Source organism: Furipterus horrens, unplaced genomic scaffold (assembly GCF_987537825.1).
Source record: "Furipterus horrens unplaced genomic scaffold, mFurHor1.1.pri manual_scaffold_7, whole genome shotgun sequence".
Taxonomy (NCBI): domain Eukaryota; kingdom Metazoa; phylum Chordata; class Mammalia; order Chiroptera; family Furipteridae; genus Furipterus; species Furipterus horrens.
The window spans coordinates 110234294-110253573 of NW_028327177.1; the positions used below are offsets into that span (position 1 = coordinate 110234294).

Here is a 19280-nt window from a genome sequence, read left to right on the forward strand (position 1 = left end):
ATGGGGTAATTTATTGAATACTTGCTGTGTGTTTTTATATCATTGCCTACAGTTCTTATAATACCCCAGTGATTATATTTATACCAAATTACAGAGAGACTCAAAGCCCTTCAGGAGTTACAGGGCCAGTATGTGAGGCCGGGCCTGTGGAATTTGAAAAGTTCATGTTAATAGGGCCTTATTAGAAAAATGTTAATTATGATTGAAGAAAAATCTGAGCCCTGTCTTCAAGGCCTGGAAAGTTCCTCTGCCCAGGGATAACAGAGTGAGCTCATAAGGTACACCTAGGTCTGCATCCAGAATAAGCAAGGCAGTCTGTGATTTCACAGGTGATTTGTTCTGTGCCACTATTTTCTCTTTGGGTATAGTTTCTGGGATACCTGGAATTAAGGAACATACCAGTGTAGGCTGCATTTTCCATCTACTCATTCCCTGGGCCTAGGACACTGAAGACAGGGATAGTGAATTGTTACCAGACAGGATTGTTATGGAAAGAAAGAAAGCCTGAACAAAACATCGTGAAAGGTATTGAAACTGAATACAAAACATATTCATTCATACTGATCCTGCCTTTGACATTATTCTTACTCTCAGATTGTTGCCTTGTTTCCGAGGAAGTACCTAGAGGCTGCTCTTCTTAAATGGCCTCTCACCAATTTGCCCATAGATACCACTGATTTATTTTAAGAGAGAAGCTATAAGTGCTTTCATTCACAATAGCCTATGTTTTTATTGGGCCTCCTTTTGAAAAGGGAATTGCAAGTAGATTGACTGATTTTCTGAAATTACTTTTCAAACAGCATGAATAGAGATCAAAATAAAAGAAAGAAGTTACATAATGTGATACCTACAGATTTGAAATTTCCATGTGACCTTCCAGTGCTGTTCCAGTGTGACTACTGGCTGTGTGTTAAAGGAAGAGGCACCAGTGCTTTAGGCAAGAGCCCAGGGCCCAGGATTCTGGCCTGAGAGGATTGCACGTCAGAACCAGTGTCAGTAACTATAGTCTCATGCTGCTGGCCAGGCTCTCCCTCAGCTCAAGGAGGCTGTGGCACAAATATACAAAGTAGGGAAGCAGCAAACCAAGGGGATTTTGTAGAACTTTCCAGACAGACCTCCTATATATATGTCTGTCCTGAAAAAGTCCAGCCATTGTTAATATAATGAGAGAAGTTTGCATGACTTCACTGTACTAGTCAGTGGGGGTGGTAGACACCATTGAATGAGCATGTGTACTGTGGGACTGTCACATTCAAAATGACTGAGCAAATAGAGCAATGAATCTGCATCAAATTTTGCATTAAGCTTGAACACTCCTCCCTGTAAACTATTCTGATGATTCAGAAGGCTGCAGCTTTGAGCAACTGGTGATTTGCAGCTTCATCATGACAATATGCTTGCTCGTGCATCATGTGTTGTGCAGTTTTTTGGCAAAAATATCAAATCACCCAAGCGACTCAGCCCTGTGACTTATGGCTTTTCCCAAAACTAAAATCACCTTCGAAAGGGAAGAGATTTCAGACTGTTGATGAGATTCAGGAAAATAGGATGGGGCAGCTGATGGCGATTGGGAGAACTGTATGAGGTCCCAAGGTGCCTACTTTGAAGGGGACTGAGGCATCATTGTCCTATGTACAATGTTTCTTGCATCTTCTTCAATAAATGTCCTTTATTTGTCATTTTACATGGCTGGTTACTTTCTGGACAGACCTCGTATATGTAAATGTTCTTGGGCATGATATAGTCCTGCTTTAAAAAAATTATTTAAATGGTACAATGAATGGCAGCTGGGAACTTGTGTGGGAGTAAGGTTATAGAGAGCTCATCCTTTGGACTTCATTTCACCATCATCATTATATCTGTTCAGTATTTATTGACCATTATATGGCAGGCACTGTGACAGGGGATATAACAGTGAGCAGCACTGATGGTTTTTCCTCACTCATGAAATTTACATTCTAGTGGAAGAGACAGTCACAAAAAAAGAGCAAGCAGATTATGGTTAGTTGCCTCCAAGATGACTCCCAAGGATCCTTGCTTTCTGGTATTCACACCATGTGCAGTCCTCCCCCACATTTTACCAAGGTTGGTCTCTGTGATCTGTAGCAACAGGTTCTGAAAAAAGACTTCAGCTTTTGTAGGTGCTCACACATTCTCTTAGATCACTCCCTCTGTGGGAAGTTGCCATATTGTTGGGACACTGAGGCCCTCAGACTTGACAAGAAATGAACTGAGGCCTGCCAACAACCACATGTGTGAATTTGGAAGTGAATCCTTCAGCCCCTGTTGAACCTTGAGATGACTGTAGCTCTGGTCAGTAGGTTGGATGCAACCTCATGAAAGATTCTGTCCAGACCATCCAGCTAAGCCACTCCTGTATTTCTGACTCACAGAAACTTTGAGATTGTAAATATTGATTTTAAGCTGCTGTGATTAGGGACACTTTGTTGTTATACATCAATAGGTAGCGTAAGAAACTACAGGCCAATATCACTGATGAATATAGATGCTAAAATCCTCAATAAAATGTTGGCAAACAGGATCCAGCAATACATCAAAAAGACCATACATTATGACCAAGTGGGATTAATCCCAGGGATGCAAGGATGGTTTAATATTCGCAAATCAATAAATATAATACATCACCTAAACAAAATGAAAGACAAAAATCACATGATCATATCAATAGATGCAGAAAAAGCATTTGATAAAGTACAACACCCATTTATGATGAAAACACTCAGCAAAATGGGAATAGGGGGAGCATACCTTAACATAATCAAGGCTATATATGAGAAGCCTGAGGCCAACATCATACTCAATGGACAAAAACTAAAAGCATTCCCCCTGAATTCAGGAACTAGACAAGGTTGTCCACTCTCTCCACTCCTATTCAACATAGTGTTGGAAGTCCTAGCCACAGCAATTAGACAAGAAAAAGAAATAAAAGGCATCCAAATTGGGAAAGAAGAAGTAAAACTGTCATTATATGCAGATGACATGATAGTATACCTAGAAAATCCTATAAACTCCACTAAAAGACTACTCGATATAATAAGTGAATTTGGCAAAATAGCAGGGTATAAAATAAATATACAGAAATCTAAGGCATTTCTATACACCAACAATAAAATATCAGAGACAGAGACAAAAAAGAAAATACCATTTACTATAGCAACAAGAAAAATAAAGTACCTAGGAGTAAACTTAACCAAAGAGATAAAAGACCTGTACTCTGAAAATTACATAACATTGAAGAAAGAAATTAAGGAAGATACAAATAATTGGAAGCAAATAACATGTTCTTGGATGGGAAGAATCAACATGATCAAAATGGCCATACTACCCAAAGCAATTTACAGATTCAATGCAATCCCTATTAAAATACCAATGACATATTTCACAGACCTAGAACAAATACTCCATAAATTCATATGGAACCAAAAAAGACCCCGAATAGCAAAAGCAATCTTGAGACAGAAGAACACAGCAGGAGGAATCACAACACCAGATATCAAACAATACTACAAAGCCACTGTGATCAAAACAGTCTGGTACTGGCATAAGAACAGACATATAGATTAGTGGAACAGAATAGAGAGCCCAGAATAAACCCAGGCCTCTATGGTCAACTAATATTTGATAAAGGAGGAAGGAACATAAAATGGAGTGAGAAGAGCCTCTTTAACAAATGGTGCTGGGAGAACTGGATAGGGACTTGCAAAAAAATGAAACTAGACCACCAACTTACACCACACACGAGAATAAACTCAAGATGGAACAAAGACTTAAATGTAAGCCATGACACCATAGAAGTCCTAGAGGAAAACATAGGCAAGAAAATTTCAGATATTTCAGGTAACAATTTCTTCACGGATACATCTCCTAAAGCAAGAGAAATAAAGGTAAAAATAAACAAATGGGATTACATCAAACTAAAGAGTTTCTGTTCAGCAAAAGAAACATCAGCAAGATGAAAAGGAAACCAACCATATGGGAAAACATATTTGCCAATGACATCACAGACAGGAGACTGATTTCCAAAATATATAAAGAGCTTATACGACTCAACATCAAGAAAACAAACAACCCAATTAAAAAATGGGCAAAGGACCTGAACAAACACTTCTCCGAAGAGGACATACAGAAGGTCCATAAACACATGAAAAAATGCTCAACATCATTAGCCATCAGGGAGATGCAAATAAAAACCACAATGAGATACCATTTTACACCAGTCAGAATGGCCATCATCAACAAATCAACAAACAACAAGTGCTGGTGAGGATGTGGAGAAACGGGAACCCTACTGCACTGTTGGTGGGAATGCAGACTGGTAGACACTATGGAAAACAGTATGGAATTACCTCAAAAAATTAAAAATGGAACTGCCTTTTGAACCAGCGATTCCACTACTAGGATTATACCTGAAGAATCTTGAAACACTAATTCAAAAGAACTTATGCACCCCTATGTTCATTGCAGCACTGTTTACAATAGCTAAGTATTGGAAACAGCCTAAGTGCCCATCTGTAGATGAGTGGATCAAAAAACTGTGGTACATTTACACAATGGAATACTGTGTAGCAGAAAGAAAGAAGGAACTCCTGCCATTTGCAACAACATGGATGGAACTAGAGAGAATTATGCTTAGTGAAATAAGCCAGGCAAAGAAAGCAAAATACCATATGATATCACCTAATACAGGAAACTAAAGAACAACACAAACAAAAGAACTAAATAGAACAAAGAGCAGAATAGCAGTCAATAGGGGGGAGGGGGGAGGGAGAGAAGGGGGATAAGTAAGGGAAAGGTTTAGTCAAAGAACGTGTATAAATGACTCATGGATACGGACAACGGGGAGGGATATGATTGCGGGAGAGGGGGTGGGCTGGGTGGTGGAGAGAAATGGGGGAAAAATGGGACAACTGTAATTGAAAAGCCAAAAATTAAAAAAAAAAAAATAGGTAGTGTAAGAGACAGATGGAATAATTGCAAATGAAAATAAGTGCATACACCAATAGTAGAGCAGATACACATCATGAGAAGTGGCATGGTCAAGCAGTTAATCAAATAGGCTTTGGAGCCAGAACTTTAATTTCATATCCTGGCTCTGAAGTCTTTTTCCCCTTCTATTTCCTAATTTCATAATTTGTAACATAAAGATAAGGACAGTATTTACATTACAGTTGTTATGAAGAGTCAACAATTAGAAGATGAATGTGCTTAGCCCAGAGCCTGGCACAGTTTAAGGGCTCAATTTATATAACTATTGTTATCTGTATAGGTTTTTGAGTATCTGTTATTAATATATTTGCCTGAGCTTTTTGCTTATTGTCCTTTATATTAGAAAATGGCTATTGATGGTAAATGCCACTTATATAAATCTAACTCAAATCTAACAATGCACTGAGTACCTACTATGTGCCAGGGACTATTCTGGATGGTGGAAAAAGAGATATGATTCATTGCCCTAGGAGTTAAAATTCTCATGGAGAAAACAGTAACAAGTGTATTAATGTAGTAAAGCATTCTAAAAGACTTGTGAACTAAACAATATTCAAGAATTCATCTCAAATGCCATTCATATTTGGTATATTCCTAGCGGTGGGAAGAAACCTTGACATTCTATACCCAGGAGAAAAATTGAGAGCCAGTTTAGCACTTTAGAAATGAAAGGGTCTGTTTTAATTGCCAAGGAAGGCTATAATTTATACTAGGAAGTCAGAGCACAGAGGAAAGCAGTAAGCAGGAAAAAAGACAGGTTTTGGATCTCAGCTTAAATGTCACTTCTTCAGAGAGGCCTCCTCCATACACTCCCATTGTCTTCCTTCATAGCACTTATAACTACATACTTCTTTGTATTTGTTTCATATTCCTCTTCTCAGCTAGACTATAGGATCCACGAAGGCAGGAACCACATTTGGTTTACTCATAACCGTAAACTCAGCATCTAGTTCAATCTCTAGTACATAACCAGTGCTTAATAAAATCTTTGTAAACAAATGAATGATAAGTAAGTGTTTAGAACCATTAGAATCCTGGTGGGTGAATGAGGCTCATAGAAAACTTTTGAGACCAATGTAGCAGGATGCTGAGATGAAGACTGAACTTGCGTGTAGTCTTTTCCTTCCCTAGCAAAGTGAAGTACTGGACAGGCTATACCTTGGTGGTCCATAAGAATGGAGTTTCTTTGGAGGACAGTGCTATCGAGCTTCCTCCTCTCCACTTGCTACACACAAAATCCAGGAGTGATGAGAGGAAGAGAGGGAGGCTCTCTATTGTTAGGGAATAGAGAGCAATCAGGCTTCTTGTGCTTCGAAGACTGTGGACGCTGGTGATCTATTCATCTAACACCCATTGTCCTCTCACTGCTCTCAGGACTCCACTTTTACTTATAGTCGTCTCCACCTTCCAACCCACGTGATTCAAGGAACACCCAACCTACTGCCAATTTCAATTATGGTAACCTTTTTTCCCTCTGGAACCCAAGATATGTTTGCGTGGGGGCTAGACACAGCTGCCTGAAATAAGGCTGAGTATGAGTCTAAAAGTATTATACCCAAATTGCTGTGACCCTGAGACCTTCTTGTGAGAGACACCATGGCTGAAGTCATGCCCTTATGGGACCTGCACCGCTACAGACCTGTATCATTTAACCAGTTGGGAAATACAAGTTGTCAACAGCGACACTCTGTGGCTATAAGATGCAATGACAGCGGTGGGCCCGTGAGAGGCCTGACCTTTTTAGGTGTGTGGAAGTTGGCTTTTCCCTTAGGAATTTTTGTATCACTTAACCCCCTATGAGTTTATATGTATATCCTTAACTTATAAAACTTAGAAGTATAGAATTGAGCTGATTTCCTTTTATGGGAAAAATAAAACAACAATCATATTTGTACACTGTGGAGTTTTTTGTTTTTTTAATTTAGTTTTCACCTCTGTATCAGGATACAAGAAAGTTAGGCTTGCAGACTCCCAGATAAATACCTTTCCATTTAATACCCATTTTGAAAACTTGTCCATTGTTCCCTATCACCTGGATAAAGTCCCAGCTCCTTAGCATACCTCCTAAGGCTTCCTCCTCAGCCTATCCACTGATAAAACACATTCCTCAGTAAGTTCCATTGTATTTGTAAATACTGTGGGAGTTCAGTTTAGCGGGAGGGCAGATATGAGCTATCTGGAAGGGACCCAGGTTTAATTAGAAGAAAAAAACAATTAGGTTTGTTGAGCACTTGTGAACTCATCGTCGGCAGCCGTCCGTCTCGAGAGACGATGGTGTAGCTTCTTAAGAGTCTATCTGCACCGCCGAGAATGGCTGTGCAGTCCGACTCGGGAGTGACACGGTATCTGTCTCCTCCCGTGTTGAATCGACATCTTGCAATGACGCTGGAGTGTCCTCTCCAGTGAAGCTGAAGCTACAGAGCCTGGGCAGGGTGATATGGAGGGTCTGCTGTTGCCCATGCAGCAGACCCCCCCTCTCTTCGCAGCTGAAGGGTCCAAGGGAAAGACGGAGTCAATACAGCTTGGCTTCAGGTGCGCCGCAGGAGTTGCCGGTGTTGACTACAACGTCAAACCGCCTTAGGGACTCCGGCTCCGGATTTTCTGTTGGGGTTTACTCCCTTAGCCTTTCCCCTGAAGAGGTATGCCGCAAGGCAGCAGAGGTTTTTTGGAGTCAGAGTTTTCCTTCTCTGATGTGCCCTGACTGGAAGATCGAACCAGCGACACTTAGCTCGCAGGCCGACGCTCAATCCACTGAGCCAAACCAGCCAGGGACACTTGTGAACTAGGCATTATAATAATGTGTTTTTGAGTTATCATTTAACTTATACATGAAGTTTTATCCATCTTTCTTCCCTGTATTGCTGGGGAACTCTTTTCACCATTCAGAATCATTCTTCTTAAGTATTCCTCCAGGTTTACAGTTCTCAAGCATGGCTGCACATTAGAATTTCTGGGTCCCACCCTGGGGATTCTCATTTAATTGGTCTGAGGCCTGAGTAGCAAGGGTTTTCAAAGCTCCCTGGGTAATTCTAATGTGCAGCAAGGGCTGAGACCCACTGGTTTAGGAAGACTTCAGTGACTGACGTAGGTAAGCCTTCTTCTCTTTCGCTTCTGCTCCCCTCACATCCTTCTCTGATCATAACACATGATCTTTATTTCAGAGTGTATATACATACACCTGTTCTCCCTAACTAGACTTTGAGCATCTTCTGTGAGCCACCTCAGCATCTCTGGAGCCCGCTGTAGGAGCTGACACTTTGTGGAGATTTGGCAAATGCTGAATGAATGTCATAAACAAACACTTTTGGGGTCCTCCAAGTGCCAGGTGCTTCAGTGCTCAGTCAGGTCTGGAGTATAGAGAACAGCTAACGGGTCCTGCAGCAAGAGCTCGCAGTTAAGGAGAATGTATGTGTGTGGAGGGTAGTCTATGGTGTCTACACAGTCCGGGTCTCACTTTTACTGACGGACTTAAATGTGTATTTCTTAAGTCATTCCGGCACGTTGAGCTCCAGGTAGGTGGTAAAACACCTGCGAACCAAGAGTGCAAGTGCGATGGAAGTGCGCAGGCGCAGATGGCAACGCAAGCACAGCACAGTCGCAACTGCATTAACGTAAGCCCCGCCCCCAGCAGCCGAGACCGCAGGATGTCCTAGCCTCCCCACTTGGCCTGAGAAAATCGCTCCGGGCATTCGGAGGCGGAGCAGAGGGAGGCACCAAGACGTATTCGTGCTCGATTGGTCAGCCTCCTACGGCGTGGTAACGGCTGCAGAGGTGGGGTCCAAGGCGGCCTCGCCGGCCTCGCTGGGCGCGCTGCTGGTGGCAGACCGGGGCGGAGGAAGGTGAGTTCCCCGCTCGGGGTTTACAGAGGCCTTGGCTAGAGCTTCTCTCTGAAGCACCCCCAGAATTGGCTACAGCTGGGCCCTACGAGTGGTCAGACTGACCCTTGTCGTGGCCTCTAGATTGGAGCCACCTTGGACTGGTTCGCGCCAATTAAAAACGCCAATTTTAGCATTGGGTACCCGATAAACCTGGTTCGAGCCTTGGCTCCCTGACCTTTGTGATCTTTGGCTGCTCATGTAACGTCTCAGCCCCTCATTTTCTTCTTTTAGAGAACACAGCTGGTAATTCTTGCCTAGCATGGTGGTTGGGGAGGTTAAATGGGTCAGCGAGTGTAAATCTTAGAGAAGCGATTTTCAACCTTTTTCATCTCAAGTCACACATAAACTAGCAATTAAAATTCTGCGGTACACAAAAAAAGGTATAATTTTGATTCATTCACACTGATGGCTGTTGTGTTGGCTGATGTCATTTTTAAATTTGACAATCTAAGGGAAAAAGAGGTCAGTGCCCCTGACTAAATAGTCGGGTAGCGAATGTTTTAAAAACTCTTGTGGCACACCTGCTGAAAATTGCTCCTAATACCTGCACAGTTGGATTCTGCATAAATTGTAGGTAATTGAGAGTCTGAGAAGGTTGCTTGGCTAAGGTAGACTCGGAGCAAAAGGAGGGGGCTGTATATGCGAATGGGTGGGTGAGTAACCCTTTGGTTTATTCTCATTCCTGATTGGGGCGCTTCAGACTTTATGCGGGGTCTAATTTGATTGTTAAGAAAATCAATAAGATGGAAATGTCAGAGGCTCACAGACCTGTAACATAGAGACCAACCAGAAGGGTTTCTACCACCACTTTATTTTCTAACTATTACAATATTAAACACTGTGCACGTATTACCCATTTGTTGCTGTTGTTTTATTTTCAATTTGCCAAATAGACCTGGGTCTCCCCAGCCCCACCTTGGGGGAAGATGTGGCCAAACAGGGTTTTGCCTCAGCTTTTGCTTCGAAAGGGGAAAGGTATGTTCTAGCCCTTTATGTAACTTCTCCAGGAGCAGAATGATTTGGTTGAGATAATATCAAATCCTAACTCCATTTTCTTGTTTGGGATAGATTCAGTTCTTTTTAGGAACATTAAACAGCCATGTTAACATATTTTTGGAATAGAGCTTTTGCATTTAATAGACAGTAGAGACTTTGAAAACAATGCATATTCCACTTATTGCAGTAAAGTGAACTGTATGCTTTTGAGAAAGCTAATTATGGATTTTAATGTGACTCACTTGAGAAAGAACAGTTAACTCACTATGGCTTGTTAGATTTCCAGCCCCCCCACCCCATATGGTGAAAAAAAGATTACATTTCAATGTATGGTGCATGTTTACAGGGACTTTAGACCTGTAAAGGGCAAGTTACCAAAGGGTTCTTGGGAAACTTGGACAGTGCCAGAAAAAACTGGCTGTGTTTTGCTTTTTTTGCACTTGGCTTTCTATGCCATGTACAAACCAACTCCTACCCTGCAAGCCCTATTCCCAAAGTCTTATTTAAGGTGAGGTATCAAAAAAATAAACAGACTCATTAAAGCTGCAGCTTCTGCCTTGGCAAACCTTTGGTCTCTTTCTGTGATTTGAAGTTCCACCTGTGTCCTGTGATAGCCTGAGTGGGGAAGAGCTGCTGCAAACGACTGACACATTAATTTCAGAGTAGGGACCTCTAGGAAGGAGGGTTTGGTTACTGGTGGAATTGAGATAGTTTTTCTTCCTGCCTTTGCCTTTTGACCCCAAGTGGAATTGAGGTAGTTACAGTTTTTCTTCCTGCCATCGCCTTCTGCGTTATTTGTCTCTGAGGGTGCTTCTCTTTAGTGCCCTTGAAAATGAGAATATTCTACATGTGAAGCCAGAAGTCAGAATTGACGATAGGTAGATTTGGATACCCAGCAGGAAGAGGAAAGTTCAGGGCACAGAAGAGAAGGGAGAAGGCAAGTGGTGTTCAGAGTCGGAGTCCATTTGCAGTTACTTCAGTTGTTCATCTTCAGTTCCATGGTTACCAGTCCTGTGGATGCCTGCCCTGGGAAACACACGACCATTCTTACTAGGAGGTTGGACATTTTAAGGTTTTTGGCCCGCTTCTGTTTTTGAAACTTAGATGAAGATCCAGTTTCGGATGTGAGATTCACTGGGTGATCATTTCATTGAGATAAACTTGAATGACCTGGTTAAAAGTGGAGAAGGAATGTGCTGTGACTGAAGTATGCCTAATGTGACAGATTACTCTCTGGATGTTGGGAGACCATGGAAAGAATCTATTGTGTATTGATTACTATGCTGGCTATAATACATATATTTCCTTTTGACCTCCTGATAATCCTATCAGGAAGATATTTTAAATTCAGTTAAGAAAATTGAAGCCCAGAGAGTGTAAGTAACAAAGATAACAGCTGATTACTGACACTGATGGCCACCTCTGTCCTGCTGTGTGCTAGGCACTGGTTTATTTCCTTTCTGCAGGCATACCTTGTTTTATTGTGCTTAACTTTCCTGCACAACTCCCTGAAGACTCAGATGATGGTTAGTATTTTTAGCAATAAGGTATTCTTGAATTAAGGTGTGTACATTGTTTTTTTTAGACAATGCTATTGCACAGTTAATGGACTAGAGTATAGTGTAAACATAAGTTTTATGTATGCTTCATTGTGGTGGTCTGGAACCTAACCTGCAATATCTCTGAGGTATGCCTGTATATTAACTCCCCTAATCTTCACAACAACCTATGAGCTAAATACTTTTCTTATCCTTACTTCATGATAAAGAAAAGGATTGACAGAGAGATTAGTACTTTTCTGGCTGTGTGGAAGAATCCACAATTCAAACCCAGGCAGTCTGGCTAAAAATCATACTAACTTTCTTTTGGTTAGTATTCCCTTTACTTTTGCTTTTATTGTTATTTTACAAATATTTTTTAATAGTAAAATGAATTTTTATCATGAAATCAAACAGAACACACATACCAGATGTATAGCTTAATAAATTATTAAAAGACGGTATCACCGGGTCAGGGTGTGGAACTGTGCTAGCCAAGCCAGCGCTGCTCCATTGCCCACCCCAATCACAGCTACTTCTGTACTCCCACTAATAGCCATTCTTCTGACTTAAAAAAAAAAAGTTTGTTTGTTTATTTATTTTTAGAGAGAGGGGAAAGGAGAAAGAGAGGGAGAGAAACATCACTGTGTGTTTGCCTCTCGCTCGCGCCCCCAACTGGGGACCTGACGTGCAACCTAGTCATGTGCCCTGGCTGGGAATTCTTCTGACTTTTATAGTAATTGCTTCCTTGTGTTTTAAAAAAGTTTTTTTCAGGAATCCATATTCCTAGACATTATAATATAGTTTTGCCCATAAAACTTTTTTATTTTTCAATTAAACTTTTTATACCAATATTTCTATTTCATTTGACTTTAAATTTTTGATTTAATCATTATTGTATTTTTTCCATTACCATTTAGTCTCCTTACACCCCCCTTTCCCCTGCAATCACCACACTGTTGTCCATGTCCATGTGTCCTTTTTCCTTTTTGCTCAATTCCTCCACCCCGTAACTGCCCCTGCCTTACTGTCATCCTGCTCTCTATCTATGGGTCTGTTTCTATTAATCTCTTAGTATGCCTAATTTGTGAATTTAGCTTTTTCATAGGTATGTATTTATAGGAAAAAACAGTGGGTATAGGGTTCAGTAATATCCACAGTTTCAGGCATCCACAGGGGGTCTTGGAATGTATCTCCAGAAGATAAGGGGGGACTACCATAGTTTTCATTGTACAAGTTTTTCCACCTCTTTGGTTAAGTTTATTTCTATTTAATTATTTTCTGATGCTGTTATAAATGGAACTTTTCTTAATTTCCCTTTTAGATTGTTTATTGTTAGTGTATAGAAATGCAATTGATATTTGTGTATTGACTTTATCTTGCTACTTTGCTGAATTTATTGTTGCTAATAGTGTGTGTGTGCATATGTGTGTGTAATATTTAGGGTTTTCTGCATATAAGATTATATCTGCAAACAAATATAATTTTCATTCCTTCCAATTTGGATGCCTTTTATTTCTCTTCCTTAATTGCTCTGGCTAGAACTTTGGCTAGAGAAGAAATGGCAAACGTGGACATCCTTGCCTTGTTCTGATCTTAGAGGAAAAACTTTCAGTCTTTCACCATTAAGTATCATGTCCACTGCTTTTCATATATGACTTTTATTATGTTGAGGTAGTTTCCTTCTCTATTCCTAGTTTGTTGAGTGTTTTTATTATTAAAGGGTTTTGGATTTTGCCAACTGCTTTTTCTTCATCAATTGAAATAATCATGTGTTTTTTTCCCTTCATTCCATTAATTTAGTGTATTACACTGATCACTTTTCATATGTTGAACTATTCTTACATTCCAGGAGTAACTCCCACTAAGTCATGATCCTTTCAATATGCTACTGAATTTTGTTTTACTAGTATTTTGTTGGAGATTTTTGCATTACTGTTCATGAGGAATACTGAGCACTAATTTTCTTGCATTGTCTTTGTCTGACTTTCATATGACAAATGCTGGCACCCAAAAGTAAGTTAGGAGGTGTTTCCTTCTCTGTGGTTTTTTGGAAAACTTTGAGAAGGATTGGTGTTAGTTCTTCTTTAAATGTTTGGTAAAATTCCTCAGTGAAGCCACCAGATCCAAGGCTTTTCTTTGCGGGAGAGTTTTGATTACTAATTCAGTTTCTTTCCTAGTTATAGGTCTGTTCAGATTTTCTATTTCTTTGTGATTTATTCCTGGTAGGTCTGCGTTTCTAGGAATTTGTTCATTTCATCTTGGTTATCTAATTTGTTGGCATGCAGTTTGTTCATAGTACTGTCTGCCCTCCTTCCAGTCTTTATGTGGCTTCTTCTTTAATTCCCTAGTTGTAGGACTTCCATTCAGCTAGATTTCAGGCAGTTCTGAATGATGGTGGTTCTGTAGTTAGTTGTAATTTTTTTTTTTAAATAAATTACATATACTTGTCTTTTTTTGATTTTTATTTTATTTTATTTATCTGATTTTAGAGAGGGGATAGGAGAAAGAGAGGAAGAGAAACATCAATGTGAGGTTGCCTCTCACACGCCACCAACTGGGGATCTGGCGTGCAACCTAGTCATGTGCCCTGACTGGGAATCGAACCGGTGACACTTGGTTTGTAGGAGTTGTAATTTTGATGTGGGAGGAGGCAGGGACTGCATTTACCTGTGCCTGCTGTCTTGACCAGAAGTCCGTGACGTATTATTTTTCAAATATATTATTATATTTGACTTACAAGTACTTTAAGATTTTTGCATTGTATTCATCAGAGATATTGGTCTGTAGTTTTCTCTTTTTTGTGTTATCCTTGCCAGGTTTTGGTATCAGGGTTATGTTGGCCTCATAAAATATACTGGGAAGTATTGCCTCTTCTTCAGTTTTTTTAAAGGGTTTGAGAAGGATAGGTATCAAGTTTTCTTTGAATGTTTGGTAGAATTCACTAATGAAGCCATCTGGTCCTGGAGTTTTACTTTTTGGGTGATTTTTGATGGCTGTTTCAACTCACTGTATTTAGATTTTCCAGCTCTTCACAATCCAGTCTAGGAAGGGTATATATTTCTAGGAACTTACCCACTTCATCCAGGTAATTGAATTTGGTGGCATATAGTCTTTTATTCTTGTATAATCCTTTGTATTTCTGTGATGTCTGTGATAACTTCCCATCTTTCATGTCTAATTTTGTTTATTTGAGTCTTTTCTTTTTCCTCAGTGAGTCTAGCTGTAGATTTGTCGATTTTATCAATCTTTTCAGTTTCAGCTCCTTGTTGCATTGATTTTTTTGTAGTTTTTTTTTGTTGTTGTTCTCTATTTCATTTAATTCTGCTCTAGCTTTTATTATTTCCTTCCTTCCTTTAGACTTTGAGCTGGTTTTTTTTTTTCTTCTTCTTCTAGTCCTTTAAGATGTAATAATGTATTAGATTGTTTACTCGGGATTTTTGTTTCTTGAGATAGGCTTGTAATGATATAAATTCCCCTCTTATTACTGCTTTTCCTGCACCCCCAAAGTTTTGATATGTAGTATTTTCATTCTCATTTGTTTCTGTATATCTTTTGATCTCACCTTTTATTTCTTCTTTGACTCAGTCATTTTTTAGTAGCTTGTTATTTAATCTTCACATATTTGTGGTGTTTTTTGCTTCATTTTTGCAGTTGCTTTCTAATATCAAAACATTGTGGTCAGAGAATATTTGTGGTATGGTTTCAGTCTTCTTAAATTTGTTGAGGCTAATTGTGTGTCCTAACCTATGGTCTATCCTTGAGAATGTTCCATGTACACTAGAGAAGAATGTATAATCTGGTGTGCTGGATGAATGACTCTGTAAATGTCAATTATGTCCACTTGATCTGTGTTATTCTTTATTGATTTTCTGTTTGGATGCTCTATCTACAGTTATCAATGGGGTATTTAGGTCCTCTACTATGATTGTATTTTTGTTAGTTTCTCCCTTTAGTTCTGTTAGTAGTTGCTTTGTATATTTTGGTGCTCCCTGATTGGGTGCATATATATTGAAAATTGTTATGTCTTCTTTTTTTTTCCCCCCTGTAAACATTTTGCTTTGTTATGAAGAGAAGCTGACCAGGGCAAGAATTGTCCTCAAAGGGTCTTTGATCAGAATCCACCATGCTGTGACTGGGCTGCGTTCCCCCAACATGGCCCAGTATAGGCCCCCGAGAGCAGTGCTGTGTCTCTGGAAGGGAGAGTCTTGAGCCCCTGGCCACCCTGGAGGCTTTCCAAGAGAGGCTGGCACACATGGAGTGGGCACAGCACTTGCCACTCAAAGGAGGGCAGTAGCCTGAGTATGTCCTGCCCACCCTGAGCTCCAAAGGGCAGAGACCCTAGGAGACCCCAAAAGCCACTCCTTGGGTTGAAGTGTCAGAAGAAAGTGGCACTATTCAGTCCTAGAAATGGAGGGAGGATGGCAGGTAGAGTGACTGTTGCGAAGAGCTCTTGGGTGGGGGGCACTTTGGAGTGTGGCATGTGTGTGGGCTCCCAGCAGGTGATGGGCTGGCTCTCCAGGTGTGGCCAGAGCATCCACCATGGCTGGGGGGACCAGCAGGAGGGGCCTTTTCCCTGGGGACTGAGGTGGAAGGGGCAGACCCTGAGTCCTGTTTCAGAGGTCAGGTCAACCCTTCTTTCTTCCACACCATCATGGTTCCCATTCAGACTTCGGGGCTCCGGAAGTGGGGGTGCGGGGGGATGCAAACACACAGGCCTCTGCAGAAGGGACTGGCCACACAGGGTCTCAGGCAGGCATGAGGACAGAGTGCTCTGGCTATTGACCTCTGGCCTGTGGCCCTGAGCAGAGATGCTATGTTCCAATGCGGCAGCACTGTGGTAATGATGAGTGACCTACATGTCAGAGAGTGGGTGACCTTAGGGTCTCAGCCTTTGGTGACCTCTGTGATATTGAACCCCTCAACAGGACTCCACACGCCAACCTTCCCCAGGCTGTCTTCCTTCAGACTGACGATGTCCAGATTGAAATCTGTCTGTAAGCCACTGGTTTTGTTGAAAACAATCTGTCCAGTTAATCCTTCCCTTTGAGCCTCCTTGATGAAATTCATGAAGCGGCCATGAAAGTGCCAAGCCTTGTGCGGTGGCACTGCAGGGAATTCATGGTCATCTGGGCTGCCCTCTGGTAGCACACGGACATGATGTGGAAGGTATCATACAGCAAGGTGGTGTCAGTCATCATCACTTTGTCCAGCAGACCAGACTTGGCCCGGGGAGCCACCTGTAGCCACTCCATAGACCACTTCTTCATGATGACCAAGACTTGGGGGTTGTCCGCATTGAGGATCTGGAACCATGTCGTTATGTCTTCTGGATGCAGTATCTCCTTTATCATTATAAAATGTCCATCTTTGTTTCTTGTTACCTTTTTTCTTGAAATTTATTTTGTCAGATGTAAGTATGGCTACACCTGCTTTTCTGTGGGTGCCATTTGCTTGTAGAATCATTTTCCACCCTTTCACCTTGAGTCTGTATTTGTCTTTGCAATTTAGATGTGTCTCCTGAAGACAGCATATGGTTGGGTTTTGTTTTTCAATTACAGTTTATATTCAGTATAATTTTGTATTAGTTTCAGGTATACAGCATAGTGGTTATGTAATCATTTACTTTACAAAATGTTCCCTTGGTAGTTCCACTACCCAACTGGCACCATGCATAGTTATTGCAATATTATTAACTATATTCCCTATTCTGTACTATATATCCCGTGACTCTTTTGTAACTACCAATTTGTACTTCTTAATTCCTTCATCTTTCTCACACACACACACACACCCCCACCCCTGCCCCCGGCAACCATAAGATGGTTGTCTTAAAGTCTTTAATACGGGTCCTCCTCCCGGCCCAGGGACAGTTTTTGTTGATTCATTTCTTTTCCTTCAAATAAGCCATACTTTCCTAATTCTTTTTATGCTTTGTTATTTTTTGTTGAAAACTGGACATTTGAATCTAATAATGTGGTAACTGAAAATCAGATTCTTTTCCTTCACCAAGATTTGCTGGGTTTTGTTTTTGTTTATTTTCTTTTTTAATTGTTGCAGATTGTCTCTGTTCTGAGGATCAGCCTGAGATGTAAACTTAAGGTCTTCTCAGGTCTTTTTTAGCCTGAATGTTTTCTTGGGCATGTGCAATAACTTTTTATTCCTCATATATACATTTGCTTTTAAGATCCTAGTCTTGAATGTCTGGCTCCCAGAAGGGGAAAAGAAAGAATGATAGCCCTTTAAATTCCCTGGAAGTCACTTTAGCTGGAGTGGGAGGGACTTTTAGAATGGGGAGAGGTACAACCACCACCCCTACCTCTTTTCCTACTCCTCTAAGATCTGAAGCAGCAGTCAGTGATCAGATCACAGAATCTTGATATTTGGAGACATTCCTGGTGCTTCTTACTTTGCTGTCTTCCCTGAATCCTCACCTGAACTTTTACAGTGGGATAGAATTCAGGAAAGCATTTCTAACTTCTCAGATTTCCCTCTTCTGTTGCTTTTGCATAGTGTTTAAAAATATGGTAGTTTGTTTTCAAAGATTTCCTGGCCCTGTTCTCCATCCCACTTTGGTCTCAACTTTACCTTCCTCTCTCTTGTTTGTCTTGCTCAATTTTGGCTTCATTCATAGAAGTTTGTTCTTATTGTGGGTCTGGTGATGGAGCCCTAGCGTGTCAATTTTCAGAGTTATAGGGCTCCAACATTTTCAGTCCTTCTTATGGCAAAAGAGGCAAAACCCCTTTCAGTTCCACCTGCTGTTTTCATATTAGTGCAATAATGATTATTAGCAAACACCAATGATTTGGGAATCCTCCTGTCCTCGTAACTGTTACATATTGTGTGCTGCTTTTTTTGTCTTCCTGTAAAGATGCTGAAACGCTGCAGTTTTTCTAGCTGTTAGTGATTTGTCTCCACCCACTTCTATTTTGATGTTTGTGGTAATAACTTGTCACTAAGTTTTGATATAAATATTGTTCTTTTGTTTTTGTCTTGCTACCTAGTTGCTTCTGTTTTTATGTAGAGATTCAGAGATTAAACTATGCTACCACCATGCCATCAATACTTTATTGTTTTACCATTCTTCATATTTTATGGCTTTTTAATATTTTAGGTGTCTTTTTTTTCTCCAACAACATATAGTTTGATTTTTTAAAAAAAATCCAGCTTGATGATCTTTCTTTTTAAACTGGAGCATTTACTCCATTTACATTTTTTAAAAGTATATTTTATTGATTATATTGTTACAATAGTTCCAATTTTTTCCCCTTTGCTCCCCTCCGCCCAGCACCCCCCTTCCCCAACAATCCCCTCCACAAGTCCATGCCCATGGGTCGTACATACAAGCTCTCCTGCCTCACCCTTTCAAATATTCTTCTTTTTTTTTTAAAAATAATTAATTAATTAGTTAAATATTTTAACAATAAAAAATAACAATCCCTCCCTCTCAGACTTAAGACCATTTACAATCTTATAAAGGACAATGGACGAAGGTCTCAAGCTCCTCTAGCTGCTTCAAGCTGGACATGGTCATCGTCCTACCTACCCTTGGGTCAAGAAATCCCTAATAAGAGTGGGGGTGTGGAGGGGAGGGTGGCCTTCCCACAAGGGGAAGGATCGTGCAGACTCCAGGTCGGTTGGCTGTCTCTGGACAACGGCATGCTTGGTTTAACAGGCTGGCATCCTTGTTGTATTCTGGGAGCAACAGGGTTAAAGGACATCATTCAATCCGTAACCACTAGATGACAAAAGACAGGTATTAATTTTTCAATGTCCCACATTAGGGAAAAGAAGGGCTTCTTTGGAGGAAGGTATGCCAGGTACATCTCACCTGTCCAAAACCCTTTTGCCCATTATACTT

The 19280-nt window shown here is 40.6% G+C and overlaps 1 protein-coding gene across 3 annotated transcripts in view; it reads left to right on the forward strand.

The window, feature by feature from the left end:
- The window catches only part of CEP70 (centrosomal protein 70), a 63874-nt gene that overhangs the window by 2526 nt on the left and 42068 nt on the right, over positions 1–19280 (forward strand). The window contains exon 1 of one of the 3 annotated variants that reach the window (XM_090284270.1): positions 8774–8846. The exons of the other annotated variants lie outside the window; for them this stretch is intronic. The gene's annotated coding sequence lies outside the window, so the exon portion shown is untranslated. Of the gene's footprint in view, positions 1–8773; positions 8847–19280 lie in introns of those variants that run through there. 3 annotated transcript variants of the gene reach the window in all.